The sequence below is a fragment of the Pipistrellus hanaki genome (genome assembly GCF_964339955.1).
Source record: "Pipistrellus hanaki genome assembly, chromosome: 8".
NCBI lineage: Eukaryota > Metazoa > Chordata > Mammalia > Chiroptera > Vespertilionidae > Pipistrellus > Pipistrellus hanaki.
In genome coordinates, this window is record NC_140510.1 from 10,415,057 (window position 1) to 10,422,640 (window position 7,584).

The following is a 7,584-nucleotide window of genomic DNA, read 5'->3' on the forward strand; positions in this document are numbered from 1 at the left end:
CTACGGGACAAACTTACCCTATGGTGTGTGATAATGTCTGATATCTTAATTTCATTCTACTCCACTTCATTCTCTCTTATTAGAGAAAGAGAGATCTTTTACCTCCCGTATGCACTCTGACTGGGATTTGAACCCCAAACCTGGTATGTATCCTGACTGGGAATGGAACGGGACAATACTCAGCCACACTGGCAGGGCCATTCCATTTTTTTTGGAGAATATTTTTTCCCATTGATTTTCAGAGAGGGTGGGAGGGAAGGGGAGAGACGGAGAGAGGGAGAACCATTGATGTAGAGAGCACATGGATTGGTTGCCTCCTGCACATGCCTCGACCGAAGCCAGGGATCCAGCCTGCAATCGAGGTACGTGCCCAGGTTTCGGGTCCAATCCCCAGGCGGGGATTTCCATGTACATTTGATCTTCCCTCTTGGTTCCTGGCCGCAGCTCCCCGAACCCTTGGAATGCCCAGAGTGCTGAGAGCAGTGGGAGCGTCTTTGGTTCTAATACTTAATGTCTCCTCCTCCCTCAGTTCCTGAAAAGGCCTCAGAGCCTGAGGGGGAGATGGTCTCATTATTCCACAACTGGGCTTCTCTGCTAATGAGGTGACGTTTGGAAAGCACCTAAGGGGGCTGGCTGGCCCTTGAACTGGGGTTGGAACTTTCAGTCTCACCTGATTTCTGGGGAGCAGAGAGGCTGGGGCTGAATCAGTCACCGGCGGCAATGCTTCAGTGAGGACTGTGCGATGAAGCCTCCGTGAGCGCCCACCGGAGGGTTCGGTGTGCAGGCTGGGGACCCAGAACGCTTTCTCATGCAGCCACCTGGGCCCGGCCTCCTCAGGACGGAGCCCCTTTGTGTGGGACTCACCCTGTGCTTCTCTTCTCTGGCTATTAATTCCTGTCCCTTCATATCCTCTGCCGTGAATCAGTCATCTAGTGAGTGGAGGGGTTTTCTGAGCTGTGTGAGTCGCTTCAGCAAGTTTATGGAACCCCAGGTGGTGGTGGGGTCTATAAATCTCCGCTCTCTAGCCGCTCAGTCAGAGCGTAGGTCACATCTGGGCTGGATAGGGCAGACTTGTACTGAGTGCTTAACTTGGTGCTGTTTCCAGGTTGAGTGTCAGAGTTGAGTTGTAGGACGCCCAGCTGCTGTCCATGCATCGCTTGTTGGAGGTGTGGGAACCCCACCACACATTGGAATTGGGTGCTAGCCTCTTAGCCCCCTACAGCTGGCCTGCCATTGTTCTTGGTTGAGAGTTTATTAACATTTTACTTTAGGCTGAGAAATAAGTAGAGAAAAACCAAGATCCCCTAAAACTGGGTCCAGGAACCTTTTTTCTGCCAGGGGCCATTTTGATATTTTATATATATATATATATATATATATATATATATATATATATATATATATATATATGTATTAGAGAGGAAGGGAGAGAGAAAGATATTATAGAAACGTCAATGATGAGAGAGAATCCTTGATCGGCTGCCTCCTGCATGATCGGGGATTGAATCTGGTCATGTGCCCTGACCGGGAATCAAACTTTGACCCCCTGGTTTATAGGTCAATGCTCAACCACTGAGCCACATGGGCCAAGCCCATTTGGATATTTATAACATTATTTGTTGGCCATACAAAATTATCAACTTAAAAATTAGCCCAGTATATTTGGTCAAACATTTCATTAACACCCTTCTAATGCCCTGGCAGGGTCAGACCAAATGATTTCCCAGGCCTTATACGGCCCTCCAGTTAGGTGTTTGCCACCCTGCTCAAGGAATCGCCTACTCTATTTTGCCTTCGGTCCTTTCTTCTTGGGAGACAAATAATGAGGGGTCACACATGGCCCTTACAGGTGCCAGGCTCTGTCATGTATGTCCTGACAAGTATCATCTCCTAACGCAAATCCATAGGTGGTCCATTACCATCAGCCCATTTTACAGATGAGGAAACCGAGGTACTCCCAGATTCCACAGGTTTAACCACTGTCTCTAATGAATAGCTTTCCAATCGCCCTTTGGGGTATTTCTTAAAACATCTCTGATTAACCCAGGGTTTTCATTTGGGCCAACTCAGCCCCAGGGGACATCTGGCAATGGCTGGAGATCTTTCTGTTGTCTCAGCGGGGAAGGCGCCCCTGGCATCTGGTGGGTAGGGACCAGAGGTCCTGCAGTGCACAGACGGCCCCTCCACAGCCAAGCGGGGGGCAGGCCACGGTGCCAGTAGATGGAGAGCTGTCCCCGAGAACCGCTCCTGTGGGCTGTGCTCGCCTTGACGCTTCTCCTCCTGGCTCCATGCCAGTGCCGCTGCCTTACCAGAGATCCTCCTTGGCACCCAGGAAGCCCTCCATGGCCTCAGCCCACAACCTGAGCCCTGTGCCCTCCTGCCTCTGGCCCAGACCCAGCTGGAGCCTGCCAAGAAGACTGGCATGATGACTAATTGGTCCAATGCCTGAAACAACCCATAGGACGATCAGTGGACGCAGGGTTGGGGTAGTCTTACCTAATTTCTTGTCTAAAGATGGGGGAGCCGAGGCCCAGATCGAGGAAGGACAAGTTGCCCTCCACACACCCGCAGGCAGATGAAGGAGGCAGATGTTTAACCAACGCGAGGTGATGAGTGTTGGAGCCAGCGGGCCAGGAGCAGAGCTCCAACCAGAGAGGTGTGAGCAAGTCTGCCCACACCGCTCTGGGCTGTGGGGACTCGGCTGGAAACAGCCTGAAACTCCCCCAGATGCCAGAGAGGTCTGCCAGCAGCGTGTTTTCTCCTTCCTCCTTTCCTCGTCCTCTGTGACTACTCCAGGTTGCCCACAGCAGACCTGGGCTCGGACTGCCTGGGCAGGAGCTGGGCCCTTGTAGTATTAGGGAGTCCAAAGTGAAATAGGCAGGAACCACCAAAACGACCGCGGAGGGCATGTGACAGCATCAGGGCCATGAGCGTGAACACCAGCTGCCTCCCTGGCCTCTGCTCCTGCCTCCACAGTCGTGGGCTTCTGACCTGCCTGCTTCTGAGAGGCCTTCCCTCTGGTCTTATGTCACCGGCGGGAGCCTCCCATCATCTAAACTTAGGGCACCAGCGCTGCCCAGTGGCCGGGCCCAGGAGAGCAAGGCAGGGCTTTTGGGCTTTCAAGAAGGAGGCAGGGGCTCCCCCCGCCCCCCTACTCCCCCAGGCCCATTCCTGAAACATGCAGAGGCATACTAGGTCCATCGACTGTGTGCTCTGCACTTGCCTGGCCTCCCACACCCTCCCTGTGTAGGACAAGGTCCCGAGCTCCAAGATCTTTGTGTTTGGAGGCATCACAAAGAGAACTTCATCGGGAGAGAAGGAAGTGGCTGCAAAGTGGCCAAGTGCTCACTTTACCCATCAGGTACATATCGAGCACTGTGAACTCCAAGGCGACAAGGGGACCTGAACAGCAGTGCAGTCCTCTCCCGTCCCTGGTCCTCCGTGAGCTGGACTCAGGAAGTGACAACCCAAGGGCGTCCGCTCCCTGGCCTCTCTGCTGGCTACGATCAGCACGATGGGGAGCAGAGGATGGACAGATCTGAACCTTGCTCAGCAAAGCATCTGGAGGTCACTCCACATCAGAGCACGCAACGCCCATTCCTGTGACGGCTGCAGGACATGCCAAAGGAATTCATTTTTTTGTTGGTGAGAGTTTAATGGTTTCTATGCTTTGCTTTTACAGTGTTTGTGGGGTTTTGCACATATACATGCGACTTTTCGCAGGCTAAAGTCTTAGAAGTGGAGTGGTTGGATGAAATGCCCATTTAAAATGTTGCCCAAGGTGTAGTGGTTTAGCTCAGTGAATAGAGCATCAGCCAGTGCACTGAAAAGTCCCAGGTTCTATTCCAGTCAAGGGCACATGCCTGAGTTGTGGGTTCCATCCCCAATAGGGGATGTGCACGAGGCAGCCAATCAATGATTTTCTCTCATCATTTATGTTTCTATTTCCCTCTCCCTTCTTCTCTGAAATCAATAAAAATATGTCTTAAAAAAGCAATTTCTTCTAAAAAAAATTAAATGTTACACAAATTGCATGCCCTAGTTCAGGGGTCCTCAAACTTTTTAAAGTGGAGGCCAGATCACGGTCCCTCAGAGAGCCGGAGGGCCGGACTATATGAACTACTAATTCCTACTGTAACACCTCAGCTGCGCTCACTGCCCAAAAAACCTGGCGGGCAGGATCAGACTCCTCTGCGGGCCGCATGTGGCCCTCGGGCCGTAGTTTGAAGACCCCTGCCCTAGTTGGTGTTACTAAGTGGCTAGAGCATTGGCCTGAGCACCGAAGGGTCTCAGGTTCAATTCCCATCAAGGGCAGTGCCTGGGTTGAGGTTTGCTCCCTGCCCCTAGTAGGGGTGAGTTGGGGAGGCAACCAGTCAATGTGTTTCTCTCACATAGATGCTTCTCTCTCTCTCTCTCTCTCTCTCTCTCTCTCTCTCTCTCTCTCTCTCTCTCTCTCTCTCTTTCTCCCTCCCTCCCCAACCACCTCCCACTCTCTCTGAAAGGCAATGGAACAAATGTTCTCATGTGAGGATTAACAAAAACAAACAAATAAAGAAGTAAAATGTTACCCAAATTGCCAGATTGCTCTTGAGTAGCGGCTGTGTCAGTGTGCACTCCCACGAGCAGCGGATGGGATGAGAGCATCTGCCGCGTGGACTGTGAGCTTGGAATGCGGGGGAGGTAGAGAAGGTCGAAAAGTTGGCCAGTGCTAGTCACACCCAGCAAGATGGCATTGCCGGTGCTTGGCTGGGGAGATGGTGCCTCAGTCCTCCGGCTGTGTTATAAAGGTTGCTTTTCTGAATGCAAAGTGTTTTGTCAGAGCTTTTCCCTCCTGATGGCAGACGACTTGACTTGGGTAGTGAACACAGTGCAGCGTACGGATGATGTGTTGTAAAATTGTGCACCTGAAACCTGTATAATTTTGTTAACCAGTGTCACCTGAATAAATTCAATAAAACTTTCATTGTGCAGAAATTCAGCACTGTTGCCGAAATCAGTTTGGTTCAGTGGTAGAGCATCGGTCTGCGGACTGAAAGGTCCCGGGTTCGATTCCGGTCAGCAGCATGTACATTGGTTGTGGGCACATCCCCGGTAGGGGGTGTGCAAGAGGCGGCTGGTCGATGTTTCTCTCTCATCGACGTTTCTGGCTCTCTATCTCTCTCTCTTCCTCTCTGTAAAAAATCAATAAAATATATTAAAAAAAGAAATTCAGCACTCTTGATAGCTTATGAGCCTTCATGTCCCTTCATTTGGGGCTTTTCAATTGGTCTTGTGTTTCTTCATCATTCTTTCTTTTTTCCTCCCAAACATATTTTATTGCTATCAGAGAGGAAGAGGAGAGAGAGATAGAAACATTAATGATGAGAGAGAACCATTGACTAGCTATCCAGGCATGTGCCTTTAAGAGGAATCGAACCCGGGATCTCTTAGTCGCAGGCCAACACTCTATCCATTGAACCAAACCAGCTAGGGCTCATCTTTCTTTCCTATGTCTCCTTTGTGGAGAGGGCCTCAGTTCCAGGGCAGCTCCGCAGCCCCACTGGCCACAGCTGAGCGGGACGCGGGACACCATCCCAGTGGCTGCCCTTGCCGAAGACCACCCTCTGCACCAGTGGTTTTTGAGGAATCTGTCCTCATAGCAGCATCAGTCTTGATGTGGCTTCCTCTCTAATTCCCTAAATGTAGCCAGATTTCAGGCAGTTCTGAATGATGAGTGCTCTGAAGCTTAGTTGTGATTTTGATGTGGTTGCGGGAAGAGGCGGATTCTGTGTTTACCTTCTTCACCCTCTTCACTAGAAGTCTGAAGTCCCTCCGTATAGATAGATATAGATATATAGATATAGATATAGATATAGATATAGATGTAGATGTAGATGTAGATGTAGATGTAGATGTAGATATAGATTTCAGAGAGAAAGGAAGAGGGAGAGAGAGAGAATCATTAATACAGCTGCCTCCTGCATGCCTCACACTGGGGATCAAGCCTGCACCCCAAGCATGTGCCCTGATCGGGAATTGAAACCAAATCTCCTGATTCATAGGTCGACACTCAACCACTGAGCCACGCCAGCTGGGCTAATGTCCCTCTCTAGCTGCAGCCTCCAGCTGAGCCCACAACTTTAGGACCATGTGCCCTTGTTGGTTTAAGTGGGATTTCACTTGTCTTACTCTGTGTTGTTTTTTAAATTCTCACCTGAGGATATTTTTCCATTGATTTTTAGAGAGGGTAGAAGAGAAAAGGAAAGACAGAGAGAAATATTAATGTGAGATAAACACCCAAGACCCAGGCTTTTGCTCCGACTAGACTTTGCCATCTTTGTCTTCGCTGCAGACTCCGGAGTTTGCAGTCTTGTCTTTGCTGCAACACTCCGCTCCTGTCGATCCCTTCGCCTCCCGCCTTCCCTCTCATAGCAGGTGTCCAGCATGCCAGGCTACTCCATGCCTGGAGCAGCTGGGCAGTCACCATCTTTGGCCTTCTGATTTGCATACCCACTTTGATTGGCTGTGGGCATAGCAGAGGTATGGTCAATTTACATGTTTGTCTATTATTAGGTAAGATACCGTATTTTCCGCCGTATAAGACGACCCCCTAATTTTAAAGTTAAAACATAGGTTTAGGCCTATATTCACTGTACAAGACTACCCCCCATTTCCGAGGCAACACCAGTTCTTTTTTTAATAGACTGCCTCTCTGACTCTGGCCAATCTGAGCAGGCTTTTTACTAGAACACAATGTAGCTCCGGGTACAGAACATGTATAATTTGCATGCATAAAAAGCCTGCTCGGATTGGCTGAGTTAGAGAGGCGGTCTATTAAAGAAAGAACTGGTGTTGCCTCGGAAGTGGGGGGTAGTCTTATACAGCGAATATAGGCCTAAATCTATGTTTTAACTGTAAAATTAGGGGGTTGTCTTATACGCCGGAAAATACGGTAATGTCTAAACATCATGCTGTATGCCTGAAACAAATATCCTATATAATGAAGATCTAATATGCAAGTGGTTGTTATGCCATAAAGTAGGGGTGTAGAACTCAATCAGAGAAGGGGCCAAAATCTAAAATCCAGCCTAAATCGCGGGCCGAATGGTTTACTGAACAGTCATAAACTGACAATGTCATAAACTGACAGCGGAGTGCAGTGATGACAGCGCGGTGCGGGCCACATTGCAAGGCCTGGCGGGCTGGATTTGGCCCGCGGGCCTTGTGTTTGACACATGTGCCATAAAGCATAACCACCGACCATGTAACAACCAGATCACGGATCAGCAAGAGGATGGGGCATCGAGCTATAAGCAGGCAGTTGAGAGCTATAGGAAGGGGCAGGGCAACAAGCTATGAGGGGAAGTGGTGGTGGTGGTGGGGAGGGTTGCAGAGGGAGCTACAGGAGGGCGGGGCAGAGGGCAGAGAGCTACTGGAGGGCAGCAGCGAGCTACTGATAAACTACTGGTGCACAGATTCATGCCCAGGGCTGCTAATCCTACCTAATAAAGAGGGAATATACTAACTGACTGCTCCACCCTCAAGATGGAGGCACCCACAGCCACAAGAGGTGGCAGGCACACAGCACAGCTGGGCCCAATCCCA